General features: G+C 41.4%; 1 protein-coding gene across 1 annotated transcript in view; it reads left to right on the top strand.

Annotated features, from left to right (window-relative positions):
- Window positions 1-20,152, top strand: part of JMJD1C (jumonji domain containing 1C) — a 673,912-nt gene that overhangs the window by 34,032 nt on the left and 619,728 nt on the right. The gene's annotated exons all lie outside the window — the stretch shown is intronic.

Raw genomic sequence — 20,152 nt, 5'->3', positions numbered from 1 at the left:
GGGATCGATGACAGCCACGATGGAAGTGGTACCCTGGGCGAGAGCGCACCTGAGACCTCTACAGTATTCCCTACTCCGGAGATGGTCTCCTAATTCTCAGGATTACCAATGCAGACTTACTTGGCTCCCTGCGGCCCGTCTCAGCATGGAGTGGTGGCTCTCGGACAGCATGCTGCGGCGAGGAATGCCGCTGATGCTCCCCGTTTGGTGCCTAGTGGTAACAGATGCCAGCCTGAAGGGCTGGGGCGCACAGTGCAAGGGGAAGCATGCCCAGGGTCTATGGACACCCGAGGAGTCGGAGTGGTCCATCAACCGCCTAGAGTTGAAAGCGGTGTTTCAGGCGCTTCTGGCCTTTCAAGTGACCCTGGAAGGATTGGCTGTCAGAGTGATGTCGGACAACACGACAACGGTGGCCTATATAAATCGACAAGGCGGAACAAGGTGCAGAGCACTAGCCGCGCAGGCCGAACTGATTTGCCACTGGGCCGAGCTGCATCTTCAGTGTCTGTCGGCAGCTCATATTGCAGGTCAGAGCAATGTGCAGGCCGATTATCTGAGCAGGCATCAGATCGATCCCGCAGAATGGAATCTGGCAGACGAAGTATTCCTGCAGATCTGTGCCAAATGGGGCAAGCCCGTGATGGATCTAATGGCGACAAGTGCCAATACCAAAGTCCCGTGCTTCTTCAGCAGACGGAGAGATCCTCGCTCGGCGGGGTTGGATGCCTTGGCTCAACCCTGGCCTCCGGGTCTACTTTATGTGTTTCCCCCATGGCCCTTGATAGGGCGCCTGCTCTTGCGGATTCGGCTGCATCCAGGAGAAGTGGTCCTCATCGCCCCGGATTGGCCAAGGAGACCTTGGTATGCAGACCTCCGACAGATGCTCCTGGAGGCTCCTCTGCCGTTACCTCTGGTACCGAACCTGTTGACTCAGGGACCGGTAGCCATGGAGGACGCCGGCCGCTTTGGTCTTACGGCATGGCTATTGAGAGGGCGCAATTGAGGGATAAAGGTTATTCCAATAAAGTTATTTCCACTCTCCTGCAAGCCCGCAAGCGGTCCACTTCCGTGGCTTATGCCAGGATTTGGGGCCTGTTTGAGTCTTGGTGTGCTTCCAGAGCCATTGTTCCAATGCGGGCTCCTGTCTCGCCGATTCTGGACTTTTTGCAGGAAGGTGTACAAAAAGGCTTGGCCTATAATTCCCTGCGGGTGCAGGTGGCAGCATTGGCCTCCCTTCGTGGTAAGGTGGAAGGCGTGTCTTTGGCTGCTCACCCAGATGTGGCACGGTTTCTTAGAGGGGTGCTTCGGCTCCGACCTCCAGTGCGAGCACCCTGTCCAGCTTGGAACCTGGGGCTAGTTTTGAAAACCCTGCAGGCATCTCCTTTTGAGCCGCTTCGGCGAGCATCGGAGAAAGACTTGACACTGAAGGCCGCTTTTCTGGTGGCCATTACCTCGGCGAGACGGGTGTGAGAGCTCCAGGCGCTGTCCTGTAGAGACCCATTTCTGCAATTTTCAGAGTCCGGAGTCACGGTTCGGACCGTGCCTTCCTTTATGCCTAAGGTGGTTTCAGACTTTCACTTAAACCAGCCTATTTTCTTGCCCTCTTTTTCAGAGGAAGAGTTTCCAGAATCTTTTGGGCAGCTGCTCCTTTTGGATGTGCGCAGGACTCTGCTGCAGTATCTGTGAGTTACTAACTCTTTCAGGACTTCTGATCATCTGTTTGTTTTGCTATCCGGTTCTCGCAGAGGGTCTCCATCGTCTAAAGCCACTATTGCCCGCTGGCTCAAAGAAACTGTCTTTTCAGCTTATCTGCTGGCCGGCAGGGTTCCGCCTGTAGCCTTTAAGGCACATTCTACTAGAGCGATTTCTTCCTCTTGGGCAGAAACTGGAGCACTCTCTCTTCAAGAGATATGCAGTGCAGCAACATGGGCTTCTAAGCTCTCCTTTGCCCGACATTACAGGCTGGATGTGGCTGCCAGGAGGGATGTGCGTTTTGGTGCACAAGTGCTAGCGCGTGGTGTGGCTTGTTCCCACCCTATCTAGGGATTGCTTTGTTGCATCCCATACGTAATGGCTTCATCTGCTTGATGACAAGGAAGGGAAAATTAGGTTCTTACCTTGGTAATTTTCTTTCCTTTAGTCATAGCAGATGAAGCCATGAGCCCTCCCTGTATGATTGTCTGTATGCTGTGAATCTGTTTTTCAGGTTCTGTTCTAATTTCCTGAAGTTCCTTCCTTGGGAGAAAGTTGGAAAACAATCTTCAGGATTCATGTTCAGTTTAAATTTAGGAGGATGTGTTCATTCCCTCCAGGAGGCGCGTGTGTTCCCCTCCAGTTCTATAAATAGGATGAGTTCATTCCCTCCAGTGTGTTGGGAGGATGTGTGATTCCCTCCAGGAGGCGCGTGTGTTCCCCTCCACTTATACAATAAGGAGGATGAGTTTATTCCCTCCAGGAGGATGTGCATTCCCTCCTTTATGAGTTCATGCCCTTTTGATGGGCCATCGTTCGCTGTGAGGAAAGGTCTTGTGATTTCCATTGCGGTTTGCCATACTGCTTTGGAAGCTTCAAATACTGAAGAGGCAGTGGAGCTAGCTGGCCAAGAGGGCACTGTGAAAGTTTGAGTGCTCTCTATCTCCCCTGCTGGTTGATGGACATAACCCATACGTAATGGCTTCATCTGCTATGACTAAAGGAAAGAAAATTACCAAGGTAAGAACCTAATTTTCCCTTTTTGGCCCTCACCTATGTTTTCTCCCTGTCCAGTGCAACTGACAGCTTTGCCTGTCACAATATATAGATAGATAGATATTTACCATATATTATAATGTTCTGAGTTTTTATTTTGAAGCTGGAGTTGGTAAATTTGTACTGATTCTGACTCCATAGCCCTGCTTGAACACCATAGGACTGGTTTGGGAAACCATATTGAGCAGCTCTTTTGCTCTGAAAGTTAATATTTGTATGTGAATGATTAAGGAATAAATATGATTGGTGAAAAATTACTGAAAATATTTGATTTTTGTCACAGAAAGCATTTGCTCAATATTCATTTAATCTTATAGTAAATTTACTTTCTGTTTCACAGTTTTGAAAAAACAGGCCTCTTGTTTTTCTTTTAGTCTGTTGTACTTTAGTGATGGGACTTATAGTTAAATATAAATACCTTGAAAAATTTGATATTTTATAGTTAAAGTGCCTAAGTATTTTACTAGTAAAATCTATTAATGTAGAAGTACTGTATATACTCTAGAGAATTGTGATAATGTGTTTTGTATTTCACTGATGAGTGAATCTGAGTTGAACCAGATTTGTTTGCAGTAGGCAGAATAATTACATAGTCTACCCAATAATTAGTTTGCTAGTTGCTATGCACTGTATTGGTTCATTTCAAGCCCAGTTGTCATATTTGATTTGAAAGATACTAGATGAGTGTCTAGTGCATATAAAGTTAAACTGACATAAGTGTATTAGTTCTTTGGACTTACCATTGTGGAATGTAATTTTTTTAAAATGGGGTTTCTATATGGAGAATGTCATCTTAATTGCACCATTATGAAAATTGCCTTTACAGAATTTAATCATTAGTCAAACATATATAACCTACTTGATTAAAGGATATTTGTGCAGAATTATCTTGTGTTTTGTTGATGAACAGAAGTGTTGTAATTCTTCTGCTTCATATTTACTAGTACACATTTGTGTATGTTAATTGAAAAACTTGTCATACAAGGAAATTTCTCCTTTTGTACACATTTAATTTTAGTATTATTTAATGCTCTGTTTGGCTGACACTTGTGATGGTCACTTACTTTATAGAGGAATAAATTTTAAGATTATTTCCTTAGCGTATAAGGTTTTAAGTAATAGCATACCAGGTTGTACCAGGTTTCATCTAGCTTGGCTGGGTGAGACTCATTTGCATGTTTTTTCAGGAGTGGAACCGGCACTTTGGCATTTGCCAGCAGACTTGAGGCATATTGCTGAGAATGTTGCATTTATTTGGATTTAGCTCACACCTTTTTCAGGAGTAGCTCAGGGTGAGTTACATTCAGGTACTCTAGGTATTTCCCTGTCCCTGGAGCACTCACAGTCTAATTTTGAACCTGAGACAGGAATTGAAGGCCTGCTTTATTGAGCAAGCTTTTTTTGATCTAGTTTGATTGCTATTCAATTAATGGGAATATTTTTCTTACAGAGCATTGGAGGTGTTGCTATGGTGTAATGAAGGCATAGGGACATACATGTATATTTTATGTTGTATTTTTATTTTTTTAGATTTTGTTTTAGTGGAGTGGAGGAGTGGCCTAGTGGTTAGGGTGGTGGACTTTGGTCCTGGGGAACTGAGGAACTGAGTTCAATTCCCACTTCAGGCACAGGCAGCTCCTTGTGACTCTGGGCAAGTCACTTAACCCTCCATTGCCCCATGTAAGCCGCATTGAGCCTGCCATGAGTGGGAAAGCGCGGGGTACAAATGTAACAAAAATATATATATATGTGATTTTTAAGTTTGCGTTGTATTCTAATGTGAAGAAGTAGTCCAGTGGTTAGAGCAGCAGACTGATAACCAGGGAAGCTCAGTTCCAATCCCACTACAGCGCTTTGTGATTTTGTGCAAGTCATTTAGGGCTCCTTTTACAAAGCTGCGCTAGTGATTCTGGTGTGGCAAATGTGATGAAGCCCACAACTGAAAAAGTTATGAGCTAAACCCAATTATGTATATGTCTTATACCCCACTTAAGTTGTAATATAAATCTGCTCTAGAAATACTAAGAAAAAAAAAATTCTGCCTGCATCTGTTTAAAATTTGTTTTCCAACCCAGTGAGTGTTGGAAACATAAGGGATGGCGAGGGTTTACCAAACTTTCTTCCCCGTTTACTAAACTGTACCTGCAATTCCTAGTGTGGCAATGCCGACAAAGCCCATTCACTTCGTTGGCATTGCTGCTTGGGAATTGCTAGCATCCTTTGGTAAAAGAGGCCCTTTATTTGTTTGATAACAAAGTAACTCTACAAAAACTTAATAGGACCAAATTTAACATGGGGGGACTGATGAAACCTTGACATAAGTTCAGAAATGGGCCAGATGAGACTGGGGGTTCTATAGAGATAAGTTCTCACAAAACAAATGTCCCAATACATTTCAGTAGGAAAAGCAGTTCCAGTTTTTAATTTGTTAATTTGTACAGCGCTGCGTAACCCTAGTAGCGCTCTAGAAATGTTAAGTAGTAGTAGTTTTTGCTGCATAGAAACTTTGTTAGGTTGAAGCACAGCAGTTAGGCAATGTTAAAGGCGCAATTCTCTTTCTCCTCTTTTCTACTCTCCTGAACACACTTGCACATGTATTGTGACAGACAGACAGACACACACACATGCAGAGGGATTGGAAGCTATTCAAGGAGGTTTTTTTAATGCATGTGTTCACCATGCACCACACATTTTCTGTGTTATAGAACTATACTGTGAAATCTGGTGACTGAGTGAACTTTTTTTTTAATTTGATAGTTGCTGTGAGTTCAGCCATCTAATGGAGGTAAAAAATAGCAATACGTCTTGTCAATCTGTTACCCACTTTATTGGTTTTTGTTCCTAAGACCACAATTAATAAATAAATTACTTTTCCAGCTAATTATAGGTTGTTTAACGATGCAAAAAAATCTGTTATAAACATACTCCTCTTCTAACACCTATCCTTGGGTTCAATATGATTATTGAAGAAACAATATGATGATTTTTGATATGGAAGATTTTCCAGTAGCAATGGTAGAATACTGTTTATGAAGGAATTTGAAATTGGAAAACACTTCTTTTATGTCAGGTTCTTTTATTTCTGTTACGGAAAAGTTCTGTTTTTGAGATACCTTTAACTGTTAGAAATTCTGAAAAAGAAAGTCAAGGTACAAGCACATGTAAAGGTGCAACTTAGAAAAGGATGAAGTTGGGTAAAACTACTTTGAAGAAACAGTTATGAGACTTCATCTTAATTGCTAGTATAACTTTGCTTGAAGAATGAAGGTAAAATAGCAAAGCTTAATAGCAGAACACTACACTTGGTAGATGTTTACAGAGCTCATGGAGACATTTGTAGCAGTCTGAATATGATTCAGATTATAACCCGTTGTTTGGTCTGTTGTTTAGGGTCTGAAGCTGGTAGGAACTCTTAATGTAGTCATATCTTTTCCTACTCTTGTATTCCTCTTCTCTGCCTTTATTCTTTCTGCTATGTTTCTCTGTTCAGTGCACAATGGGGTTCTTTTTCCAATCTCTGATTGGTTTTATTGTAAACCATCTTGTTATTGTTTGTAATGAGAGGCAGTATTAGAGAATGAAACGGGGACAGACTTCGTTCCCATGTCATTCTCTAATGTGGCAAATTATATTTTAGAAAATCAAGCAAACGTGTTGGCCAAAACTGGCAAAACTTGCATGGGGCTCCTGTGCATTCCTGCTACCAGCGCATCTTCTGAGAGGACATTTTCTATTGTGGGAAGGACTGTGGAAGACAGAAGAGCTAGACTGAATCTTGAGATGATTGACGTATTCATCCACAGATTAAAAAAATAGTAACAGTGCTTTATAGAGCATGTTACTCCCCCCACTAGGGCATATAGAGTAGGTTGTATTTTGTATCCCTGGGTGGATTACAGTCCCTTGGGGTAGTAGAAGCCAGCTATTGTTGGGGCTGGAAGGGTTGAGGGTGATGGGGGGTGGTTATTATAGTTGCTTATTGTTATTCTTGCTTTCTATATGTGACTTATAAACAATGGTTGTACAGAATATTGTTCCTTTTTATACTTTAAAGATTGACATATAAAATCATAAGTGTTTGAGGCATATGCAGATGAGGACATAACTCATGGGTACAGAGACAGAGCTTGTGGGGGATGGGGACAAACTTTGTCCCCGTGTCATTCTCTAGGCAGTATATCAAATTGAATAAAACATATACCATAATTTCAGCTTGGACAATGAAGGGTTATCTTCTGGGTTTTCTTCCAGTATAAGTGAAGATGAGTCTCACAATACCATAATAGTTGAAGATCTTGAAGCACAGTGAGATTGCATTGTCAATCAGGATCTAGGTGCCATCATGGATAATACATTAAAATCCTGTGCTTAGTAAATGGCAGTGACCATAAAAACATTCAGAATATTAATCATTATAAAAGGAATGGTGAATAAAATGAAATACTATAATGCCTTTGTATCACTTTGTGGTGTGACCAAACCTTGAGTATTGGGTGCAGTTTTTGTTAAGTTATATCAGAAGGGTGACACATTGTGAAGATGATGGATCATCACACGTTTTCTATGTTACTGAACTTTGGCAAAGCCTAGCATCCATATGTTCCTCTGTGGAGGAAGGCTGAAGAGATTATGGCTCTTCAGTTTGAAGAAGAGAAGGTAGAGAGGAGTTGTTATAGTCTACCAATTCCTGAATGGGGTGGAATGGTAAATAGGGACAGGATGTCGATCTTTTCAATTTATAGTAAGATAAGGGAACACTCCATGGGTAGCACTTTTGGAGGAAGTACTTTTTTTTTTAAACACTACACGCAGAGCAAAGATGTAGAATTTGTTGTTGGAAGATGTGGTGAAAACAGTTAATATTGCTGGATTTAAAAAGAGTTTAGATACATTTTTTGTAGAGGAAAGGTCAATGAGAACCAATCATTAGCTAAGTAGACATGGGAAGTTCATTGTCTATTCTTTGGGTGTAAGTAGCAGAGAATGGATGTGGTTGGGATTTTGCTGGATACTTGTAATTGGCCATGGTTGGAAATGGGATGCTCCTCCTTGATAGATCTTTCGTCTGACTCACTATGGTATATGTTAAATACAGCCAGAAACAGGAACTGGACAAGCAGTAAGATAATAAAATAGAAAATCTGAGCTTGAGCCTTATGGCAGACAGCTGCTCAGAGGTAGCCTTTGATGAATGTGCAGGAGAACCAAGTATATAGTTAAACATAGCATATATGTCCTATTCAGAAGCATAGGAAAATTAACAATATTAAGGCCGAAACTAACACATTATTCCATATATCCCTGCACATTTACATAAGTACATAAGTAGTGCCATACTGGGAAAGACCAAAGGTCCATCTAGCCCAGCATCCTGTCACCGACAGTGGCCAATCCAGGTCAAGGGCACCTGGCACGCTCCCCAAACGTAAAAACATTCCAGACAAGTTATACCTAAAAATGCGGAATTTTTCCAAGTCCATTTAATAGCGGTCTATGGACTTGTCCTTTAGGAATCTATCTAACCCCTTTTTAAACTCCGTCAAGCTAACCGCCCGTACCACGTTCTCCGGCAACGAATTCCAGAGTCTAATTACACGTTGGGTGAAGAAACATTTTCTCCGATTCGTTTTAAATTTACCACACTGTAGCTTCAACTCATGCCCTCTAGTCCTAGTATTTTTGGATAGCGTGAACAGTCGCTTCACATCCACCCGATCCATTCCACTCATTATTTTATTCACTTCTATCATATCTCCCCTCAGCCGTCTCTTCTCCAAGCTGAAAAGCCCTAGCCTTCTCAGCCTCTCTTCATAGGAAAGTCGTCCCATCCCCACTATCATTTTCGTCGCCCTTCGCTGTACCTTTTCCAATTCTACTATATCTTTTTTGAGATACGGAGACCAGTACTGAACACAATACTCCAGGTGCGGTCGCACCATGGAGCGATACAACGGCATTATAACATCCGCACACCTGGACTCCATACCCTTCCTAATAACACCCAACATTCTATTCGCTTTCCTAGCCGCAGCAGCACACTGAGCAGAAGGTTTTAGCGTATCATCGACGACGACACCCAGATCCCTTTCTTGATCCGTAACTCCTAACGCGGAACCTTGCAAGACGTAGCTATAATTCGGGTTTGTATTAACTTTTACATTTATTAGCAGGTACCATACATAAATAAAACTAGATATGTCTCCAATAAACATGCTGTGTGATAAGTAGAAAAATTTCAGTGATGATTTTATTAAAAAAGAAGGGTTCCAGACATGTTCAGATTTTGCAAATTGCAGTTGCATATAGGAAAGTATGGGTGCTCCCATGCAATATTGATTGTAGGTAATAAAATGGTGTTAAAGCACTGGGGATGTGGATCCTGATTATAATGTTCTTTTCCGTACTATGAATTTATCCAGCTCTTGGTCTACCAGCTGACAGTGTGGGCTTTCACTATACAAGTCCCAAGGTACAGTGTGACCAGTAGAGACCCAGTATGCAACAAGATAGAGTAAGAATAACAGCTTGCTTGGATGACCCCATTTCAAGTTTAATAGGATTATGTTATGGGTCTTCCCCAAAGCATAAGACTGCTTCCAGATCTCCCTATAATAATTTTTGGGGGCGAGAGGAATGGGAAAATTTTAAACGCTCTACCATCACAGCTTCTGAGAAGGAATTATCTATGGCAGGAGAGACTGATGTCCTCCACTCAAAAACTTATTTGGGCTAGGCGAAGGCAGTGGTATCAGTTGTCTGCTTCAAGCATTAAGTCCACAATATATAATCATGGTAACAGCAAGTCCACATTTTGGACCTCAAACATAGATGTATACAGCCCATGGACTATCTGTTGATGGTACATTGTAGTAGTATGAGGCACAATATTCAGCTCACGGCAGTAATTAACCTTTAAGCTGCTCACAGCTGCGGGCTGAAATAACCCTGAATATTCAGTGCCAGGACATGTCTGGCTTCCAGCATTGAATGTCCGGGTATCTATGGTCACCTGGTAGTTAACTTGGCACCGGCTCATATGCAAACCGGTGCCTGGTAAAGACAACGAAGTTAGGACAGCTTTTTTTGCTGTCCTGACTTGATCTGCATAGGTAGTAGGTTAGTGGACTTAATAAGTCACAGCTCTGCCAAACTCTGTCTCGTACTGCCTCTAACCTAGCTGGTTAGGGAACGGCCTGTTAGAACCGATAGTCAGTGCTACTACTTGGCTGAGTGCCACAGAATATTGGCAGCCGGCCAGCTCAGTGAGGTTTAACCAGGCAGGATCCTCTCTTGCCCAGTTAATTCCCTTTGAATATTGGGTCCGTAATTTATTCCATTTGCTCAGCAGTTATTTCCTTTATATGCTTCTGAAGGACCAGTAGTTCTTCATTCTTCAAAGTGTGGATTATGTTGTTATAACTGACTTCCATTTAGAAAGGAAAGAATAAACCAGATTATGAGTTCAGTTTCTTCAATGGTGGCACAGTGCAACAAATTATTGTAGCATTATTGCCTTATTTAGGTCTGGAAAAATTAAAAATGAATTGCCATCATGCTTTTTTTGTGCTGTTAATATGGCTGCAGGGAGTATTTAATTTCTTAGCTTTCATGCTTGCAGATGGTATATATCAAAGTGGTGTAAATTCAGGTGTAGTAGGTATTAGTATCTCTAATGTGTGTGGATAGCGGGGCACTTGTAGAATGACTAGGCAAGGATATTTTACACTGGTGTGCCTATGAGAGGGAGTTCCTTGAGCTCCATTGATTTGAAATGCCTGAGAGTTTGTATTACGTAGCTTAGACAAAAACTGTTAACATGAATTCAACTATGTTCACTCCTTTTATAACGTTGGCTAAGCCCAGAACCGAAATGTTATTGCATCCGAATTATTCATTTAGATTTCTTTCTGGTGCTATGATGACTTTCATAAATCGTTTTTAATTGTCTGTAGCGTTCATGGTGGGGGTAATATATAATTCAATAGAATATTTATTTATTTATTTTATTTGTTACATTTGTATCCCACATTTTCCCACCTATTTGTAGGCTCAATGTGGCTTACATAGTACCGGATAGGTATTTGCAGACTCCGGTGTAAACAAATACAAAGTGATATTGTGGTAAGATAAAGTTCATGTGACACAGCCACATTAGGAATCGTACAATGGAAGAGTTGTGTTTTGTCCATTACGTACTTTAGTTTTGCTGTGTTGCAGAGATCAGGCATTTATGTTGGATTGGTAGGGTATGCCTTTTTAAACAGGTTAGTTTTTAGTTTTTTCTGGAAGTTTAGGTGGTCGAATGTAGTTTTCAAGGCTTTTGGTAATGCATTCCACAGTTGTGTGCTTATGTAGGTGAAACTGGATGCGTAAGTTGATTTGTATTTCAGTCCTTTGCAGCTTGGGTAGTGCAGATTTAGGTACGTTCGTGTTGATTCAGATGTGTTTCTAGTTGGTAGGTCGATCAGGTATGTCATGTATCCCGGGGCTTCACCGTAGATAATTTTGTGGACCAGAGTGCAGATTTTGAAAGCAATACGTTCTTTGATTGGGAGCTAGTGTAGTTTTTCGCGGTGGGGTTTTGCACTTTCATATCGTGTTTTTCCAAAGATAAGTCTAGCTGCCATGTTTTGAGTGGTCTGAAGTTTCTTTAATGTTTGTTCTTTGCATCCCGCATAAATTCCATTGCAGAAGTCTAAATGGCTTAGTACCATTGATTGTATCAGGTTGCAAAATGTTTCCCTTGGGAATAATTGTTTCACGCGTTTGAGTTTCCACATTGAGTGGAACATTTTCTTTGTTGTGGATGTCACTTGGATCTCTAGTGTTAGGTTGCGGTCCAATATTGATCAATTGAGATGAGAGACAGTTTCAAAACATTGCAGCAACAGTACCGTTGAACACATAAACCATAAAATCAATAACGCATGTTTGGATCCTTAAGTTTGAGAGATGGAGTAAGTAGAGTCTTGAATTGACCACAGGTGCTGACTTCCATTCCTCTCTTCATTTACCCATCATATCAGTGTTTTGTGTTCTTCATAGTGAAGTTTGTGAGGTAAGATGGTATGCCAGTGGCTATGAGAGATTGTGGTTTGGTTACAGCAGAGGTGGAGTTGAGATGCACCAAGAACAAGCACACATTTACATAAACTTTGGAACAGATGTACATTTGTGCTTTGGCATTTGCATACAACTGGAGATGGTTCTGTGAGCTTATTATATAAAGGCACATAGACACCTATGTTGCCTTTCTAAAGTAAACTTAAAATAGGCATCCTGTTTTAAAATCTAGCTCTTTATGTATTTATTTTAACAAGTCTTAATTCAATTTGTTAAAAGTCAATATCAATCACTTAAAAGCTAACCCCCCCCCCCCCCCCCCGTTTACTAAGCTGTGCAGTGGGTGCCAGTAATGCCGACACAGTCCATTCATTCTGAATGGGCTGTGTGGGCACTGCCATGCAGCTTAGTAAATAGGAGGGTAAGTGTACAACTTTATATAGGCTTATTTGGAATGATCTTAGCCTTTGTCTTTGGTTCAGAATATATGGGGAAATGGGGAATATAGATGATCCCCTGATGATTCCATCTGGTGGAACAGGCATCTCCTGTTGGGATCTCTATCTTACTCAGCTTCAAGGTAAGAACTATGGATGTAGCTATGTGTAGCCTTTGCTGTTTCCTACTGAGAGTTGACTGCTGAGCAAGTATTTATAAGATTGGACTTTACTGCCTACTTTTGTAGAAGTCACAACTGTTTTTCTAAGGATTGTAAGTGGAGTTTTCTTTATGACTGATGATTGAATGTGAGCTCTGACTGTTATCAGCTTTGTTCTGTTTGATGTTCTTTTGCTACCTGAGGTCCTTTTTCTCCACTAAGTTTCAGTTAGAACTTCTCCTAAGTAGAAGAGAGAGGTATTTTTGAATTGAGATGGAATCTAGATTAGGATTATACTCTTAAACTATGCCAACTGGTAGTTCATTTTGTGCTAAAACTGCCATCAATCACAGTCATCGTCATTAAGGAGAAATTAGTCCATAACTGATTAATTTTCTTTCCGTTATTTATGTATTTATATCAGTTATATTCCATATGTTCCCAAACGGTTCAGGCTAGATGTGGCTCATTAACAGTACAAAAAGGAATTTGAGTTGTACAGAGTAATATAATAATGAAGCAGATAAAACAATAACAATACATAGTTTTGACAACAACTATAGGAAACATAAATAGATATCAGATGAAAGCTACAAAAAAAGATTGGTATAAGAAGTAAAACAGAGTGAAAAGCAGAATGAGTAATGGAATGTATAGTTTTTAGAACAACTCATTGATGGTGTTAATCATTGAGAAATTTCTTAAACAGAAAGGCTTTGAGGATCTTCCTGAATTTCAAATAAATAGACTCCCATCTGATTAGTTTCGGGAGGGAATTTCACCATTTGGTACATTGGTATAGAAAACCTGACGTAAAAACTGACTTAGATCACTTTTTTGCAACTAGGGTAATAGAGGGTCAAAATAGTCTCTGAAGTCAGGAAGAGCATTACATAGGGGGAAGATCGGTTCATGGTTGCATATAATCAGGGGCTTAACCATATAAAGTTTTAAAAAACAAGTACACAGAGTTTGAAGGCTATGCTGGCTTTAATTGGAGCCAATGTAATGTCATATGTAGAGGAGACGTTTTTTTAAACCAGGTAACCTCAAAAACTAATTTGGCTGCAGTGTTTTGATCCGTTTCTAAGTTGTTTGGTTGATATTTTTTTTTAAGACAATTCTTTGCAGCCTGCATAAATAGCATTACAATACTTAAAATGTGATAATATCGATATTTGTACTAGGGTTCTGAAGTTATCTCCAGGGAAGAGATTTCTTATTCTTTTTAATTTCCACATAGCTCTAAATGCTTTGATTGGATCTGGGTATCAAAAAAAAAGTAAGAATCCATTATTTTACCTAGTATCTGTTGTGTCTTCTCTGGGTCCTCCCCAGCCTCCAAGTGGGGGCCCGGTGCCGGAATTTCTCTCTCCTTCTCCTGTTGGGATGCGATCACCTGGGTCCCATCAGGAGCAGTAGAGAGAGAGAGAGAGAGAGCCCGGCACCGGGAACCCCCTTGGGGGCTTGGGCCCGGGGAATTTTGCACCCCCCATCCCTCATCTCGGCGGCCCTGAGTATATCGCCATACAGTTAACTCACAGAATAGTTGTACTTTACTGTGTGGTAAGTACTGCACACTGTTGCTTGTGTATTTGCCAGCTGTGAAGTACTGTGGGGTCCTTTTACTAAGGTGTACTAATGGATTTAGTGCATGCCAAATGCCATGCAGCCCATTCTATACCTATGCTCTGCATTTCACTTAAAGCACACTAATTCATTAGCACATGCTAAATCTGTTAATGCACCTTAGTAAAAGGACCCCCATGTGTTTAGTGCAGTGCACAGTACATGCCCATTCCCTGCCCCATAATAGGCTATACAGTTAGTACCTGATTTATCATGCACTGTCCTACCATCATGCTGTAGTTAGTGTGCTAATTCAAATGCTGCTTAGGGCACTTTAGTAAAAGGACTCCATTGTTTATTTTAAAAAATGTTTAAATTCAGATCTGTTTAATCCTGCTGGGTGATCTGTACAAGTTAAAAATACTCTTCTGTCACACGTCTGCTTTTGTGTGTTGGAAAAAGAAAAGGAGATGGGTGAAGAATTTTTTTTTTATTTCATTACATTACAAATTACATTTGTCATCTGCCATTATTTCAAAGTGCAAGGCAGTTCACAATGAGCAGCGTCAGGAATAAAACATATCATTAAATACAACAATCCAATCATTTCTCACGTAGGGGCCCTTTTACTAAGGTGTGGTAGGCCTACCATGTGCTAACAAAGCACTACTGTGAGAAGCGATGAGGTGTCCCACGGTAGTGTTCTGCTTAGTGTGTGCTAATCCCATGCTGGTGTACCTGCTCTAATTGGGTAGTGCGGTCACATTACCTCGCACTACCTGATTAGCGCGGGAGTCCTTTCTGCCTTCTAAATAGGTCGCCTTTGGCAATGGCCATGTGCTAATGGGGAAATTGGCGTGTGGCCATTAAACCCCCCCCTAAAATACAGCCATTTTACTGCAGCACTAAAAGTAGCTTCAGCACATGGGAAACCCATGCGCTGACATAAATTTCAGAAATAAGAAAACTTTTAACGATTTTCAAAACTGCTTGCAATCAATTATGCACCTTAGATTCGGAAGTAAAACATTCTAATTTCTCATAGCCAAGAATGTAAAAGATATAGAAAATGATTTCTTATATCTAATCTTTGTAATGGTAGGGGGTATGGTAGCATTAAAAAGTGTTTAGAAGAAGCGTCACAATTTTTTGCTAAAATTCTGATTAAGCTCAACATATATTGTGCAGCTTGACCATGCAAAATGAAAATAGTTGTACAGATTTTAAATATCACCTTAGCCTCTATGGGCAACCAATGTAGTTTAGCTAATAATGGCACCTGACCAATGAGGCATGCTACTGTGTTCTGTAGTGTTTGTAGCCTCTGCAGTAAATGCTTGTGGCAACTGGCATATACCATATTACAGTAGTCCAAATGTGTTAAAATCAAAACCTTTACAATTATTTGGAATACTTCAGGTCAGTGGTTCCCTAACCTGGTTCTGGAGGCATCCTAGCCAGTCGGGTTTTCAAGATAGCCACAGTGAATATTCATGAGATAGATTTGCATGTGGTGGAGGCAGTGCATTCAGATATGTCTTATGAATTCATTGTGGATATGCTGAAACCCTGACTGGCTGGGGTGCCTCCAGGACCAGGTTTGGGAACCACTGCTTCAGGTGTAAAATTGGAACATATTCTCTTTAAGTCTCCATAATGCTCTAAACACTTTAACAGAGACCACTTTTACTTGATATTCAAAAGTGAGAAAATTATCAAATATAATAGCCAGTATTTTGAGCTTCTATATTGAATATGTTATACAATTTACAATAAAATCATTTAATGGCAGATGGTTAAAACTACTGCGCAGTACTAGAAACTTAGTTCGTCCCTGTTGAGTTTGCTTAAACATTGAAGCTCAATGTTCCAACATATCCAAACCTCTCTTAATATCTGGCAGAATTCCTTCTATGTCGTCAGTAAAAGGTATGTACATGGTGATGTCGCCTGCATATATAAAGGGGCAAAAGCCCAGTTTGGACAACATAACACCCAGTGGAGCTAGTAGAACATTAAACAGAATTGGCGATTATTGATGAACCCTGGGGTACTCCACAGCTGGGAACCCAGGTAGTGGAATACATCAGAGCTCTGTAAGAAGGCAGATAAGAGCAATCCCTAATGGAATACTACTGATGAAGGACATGTTTGAGGATTTAAGATTTTTTCCCATGCATATAGTAAGGTTGTTATAGCAAAGAGTCAGTGTTGACTGTGTGTATTTAAGAACAAAAGTTTATTTTTAACTTAAACACAGTACACCCAGCAGGATTCAACACAAATCTTTGATTTTCACCACTGTATAATTATTCCATAACCACTTAAATCTTCTTCAAAAATTCACTTTTTGGAAATCTGAAATAATATAACTATGTACTAGAGTTACTAATGTATGCTGCCTTGTTAGCCCAGGTCCTATTTTATGCAGTGGCATCTAGTTACTAATGACGTGATAAAGGGCCTTACTAAAACTGCAAAGGTTAAGGTGCAGTAAATGCAAAGCCTGTGTAGTAAATGCAGGGGATATGCCAAGCATCTGCACAAGCCCATAATGAGGTGCTGTGCTGAAGTTAAAAAAAAACCCCCAAACAACAAAAGGCAAGGCTGCAGCAGCACGCCCCTCCCCCCTCAGAACACCCCAGGACTTATTTGGGGTTTCCCTAATGGTCTGAGATGAGTGGTCCTTCTCTGGTCCTATCCCAGTGCTTCCTTGGGTTCAAAATGGTGCTGACCACCTCTAGCAGTAGTCTCATGGTACTACTGCTTGGGGTCATCCTCCCGTACAAGGAATACTACTGCTAGGGTGAGGGGAATGGATCAGGGGGTCTGTGCTGGGGGGATTGGATCTTGGAGGTGAGGTTGGGGGAGGGGGGGAATGTGCCACAACAGCTTCTCCATTGTTACTTTGGGCAGCAAGCATACTACCAGACCGCTAGTAGTGTTTAAGCACTTAAAACTACCTCTTGAGGTGGTATTAAAATGCAGCCTTACTATTGGCAGTTGTGATAGGTAATGTGATGCACCAACCCCATATGCTAGCTGTTACAGCCAGGCACACTTCAATTCTGCCCTGTCACATCCATTATCTGCCACTACTCACGTTAAGCAGCTGGCATGGGGCTTTTACTATACTAGCTGGTTTGAACAAAAGGTAACTGCTTAACGTAGCTTTATAAAAGGGCCCCTTAATGAGGTAGCATATGTTAGTAACTCTGATCCATCATAAGCACAGTTTCTTGATTTTATAGTCTTGACATGTTTTTAAGATTAAGGCAGTCTTTTGTGAGTCTGGTTAATTTTGATGAAGTCATTTTTTGGGTCAAATCAAATAGTTTTGAATCTACTAATTCGAGTGAAAGGGCCATCAGCTACTTGGCCCATATTAGCAGGGCCGGTCTTAAGCAGAGGCGACCGAGGTGGCCACATAGGGCCCCGCGCTTAAGGGGGCCCCACGCGGTGCGCCTCACCTCTGTCTCTCCGACCCCGCCTCCCGTGGTGTCACCGGTGCCCCCCCCCCCCCGCTGAGCCCATTTTTCGCTTTTAAATTAACCTCCGTCCAGCAGCCCAGTCAGTGAAGGAAGCGGCGCTCCGACGTCTCTACTCTCTAGCCTTCCTTCGCTCAGTGTCCCGCCTTCTTCTGATGCCAAGGAAATGATGTCAGAAGAAGGCGGGGCACTGAGCGAAGAGAAGGCCAGAGAGTAGAGACGTAGGGACTGGAGCGCCGCCTCCTTCACTGACGCTGCACTGCCGGAGGAGCGGAGGTAAATTTAAAAGGGAAAAGGAAAGGGATCTTGGTGCCAGACTGCCGGTGGGGAGAAGAGGGCGGGGGAGAGAGGAGCATGGATGGGAGGGCAGGGTTCATGGAAGGGAGAGAGGGGAATTGCTGGATAGGGCTGAATGGAGGGGGCAGGGGACAGGTGGGCATGGATGGATGGATGGATGGGAGGGCAGGGCCCAGGGAGAGGAGACATTGCTGGAAATGGAGGGGAGGGGAGAGAGGAGAATTGCTGCATGTGGATGGAGGAGGGAAGGGCAGAGAAGGCCAAGGATGGACACGGATGGGAGGACAGGGCCCAGGGAGAGGAGAAATTGCTGGAAATGGAGGGGAGGGGAGAGAGAGGAGAATTGCTGGATGTGGATGGAGGGGAAATTGCTGAATTTAAGGGCTGGATCGGAACATTTTGAAGGCAGATGCTGAAACTGTAGAAAGGATAGGGACAGGGCTACAGATGGGTAGACAGGACACATAAGGACACAGGAGGATGGTGGACATGATGAGAGAAAAAATATCAAATGGAAAGAAGACTGCATAAAACAGAAGACACTGGGACCAAAGCGAATAGAAAAACTAAATGATCAGACAACAAAGGTAGAAAAAAGTATTTTATTCAGAATTTATTAATTGGAATATGTCAGCTTTTAGAAATGTGCATCTGTGATATTTTGCATGTAAGTTTCAATTTTTCTAGTATTGCTGCATGCTGAGTCTGACTTCTTGAGGTAACTTTCCAGTTCAGTATTTTGCCTACATATTTGTTGTGTCATGTGTTTTTCATGTGTGATCAAGGTGCAGTATCCTGCTAGTGTGTAGTATTTGCAGCCCTTTTTGTTTTGTTTTTTCACGAGGTAGTGTATTGGTGTTTTAGAGCCTGGTGTAATTACAGTTCTGCCTTTCCAAGCATAAGGTTGTAGCTCGTCCTGTCCTTGGAATTAGTGCTGTTATGGTTTGGTAAGGTTATGAGTGTGTTTTTGCACAAGTTTGTGTATAGTGTTTTGCAGTGGAGAGATTGTGTGTCCGCACCTCTGACCCCCCCCCCCCCCCCGGGGTTATGAGAATTGGAACTACTAATTGAAGTGGATTTGAACTGAATAATTTCTGGGGAGGGGGGAGTTTCATGATAGCATTGTGCTTATTATTTCAATCAGTTTTTCTGTACAAGTTTAGCTTCATTTGTCTTTATTTGAAATTTTATAAATAAAACATTTTCTAAAAAGTGAATAATCTTATCAATGGGGTGGAGCTGGGGTGGGGCTAGGGCAGGGGCGGGGCTAGGATGGGGCCCCACCAAATTGGTCTGCATAGGGCCCCGCACTTGCTAAGACCGGCCCTGCATATTAGTATGGGGTTTTGACAGACTCATAGAAGGGAGCAGGGGTTTTCACCCAGTCCTCAAGTCAAATTTTCTGGATATCCACAGTGAATATGTATGAAATATATTTACATGCATTGTCTCCATTGTATGCAAATTTATCTTGGTCATATTCATTGTGGGTGTCTTAAAAACCTGACTGGCTGGGTATGTCCCAAAGGCTGGGCTGAGAACCCCTGGTATGGAGATGCACTCTTCTCAAGTGTTGTTCAATTAGGTTTTGACTGAGAATTAAGATTTGTCTTGGTTCTTCTTGATAACTCAGCTGTTTGATACACTGAACCGTGAGATTTAGTTGTTGATACTGGAATTCAAGGGGGTGATTAGAGCAGTATTGATGTTTTAAATCATTTTTGTCGAGGAGTAAGCAAGTTTGATTGTCTAGTTTCCCTTTAGAGGCAGCAGTCCAACAGAGCTTAACATTATCAGGTCTATTATTTAATTTTATGTTTATCATAGATTTGTAGAATTTTGACTGATTTGGGAGTTCATAATCGTATATGTGCAGATAACATTCAGTTTTTTTCTCCTAGTAACAGATTCTGTTTTGGATGCTTTTGTGATTGGGCATTATTGAGGAATGGTTTCAAATAACAGGTTGGCCATTAAATAAGAGTAATTTATTTATTTATTTCTAGAGGCTTCACATACAGCACGAGGTCCAACATGACTACTGCATGATTTACAATGCTAAAATGCAGTCAGGGTTAAAGAGACAAAAAGGAAGGGTCCACCATGCACAGGGTGGGGAAGTATCACAATATATTAGTACAGTATTAAAAATTTGTAAACTACTGTGTTCTTAGATCTTCAGGTATTCATATGGTTCATAGTCCATCAGTTAAATTCTTATCTAGTTGAAATGCACAATGTGGACAATGCATTGAAATCTTCTAGTCAGTATGCATTGGTGGACAAAAAAAACAAACAAACCATGTTAAGAATTATTAGGAAGGCATTATAATAGATGTTCTGTTTTATTCTCTAATCCCTTCCTAATAATTCTTTATTAGGAAGAAAT

Source organism: Microcaecilia unicolor, chromosome 5 (genome assembly GCF_901765095.1).
Source record: "Microcaecilia unicolor chromosome 5, aMicUni1.1, whole genome shotgun sequence".
NCBI lineage: Eukaryota > Metazoa > Chordata > Amphibia > Gymnophiona > Siphonopidae > Microcaecilia > Microcaecilia unicolor.
Note: the sequence above shows the minus strand (reverse complement) of the source record. Positions and strands in the feature narration are given on the sequence as shown.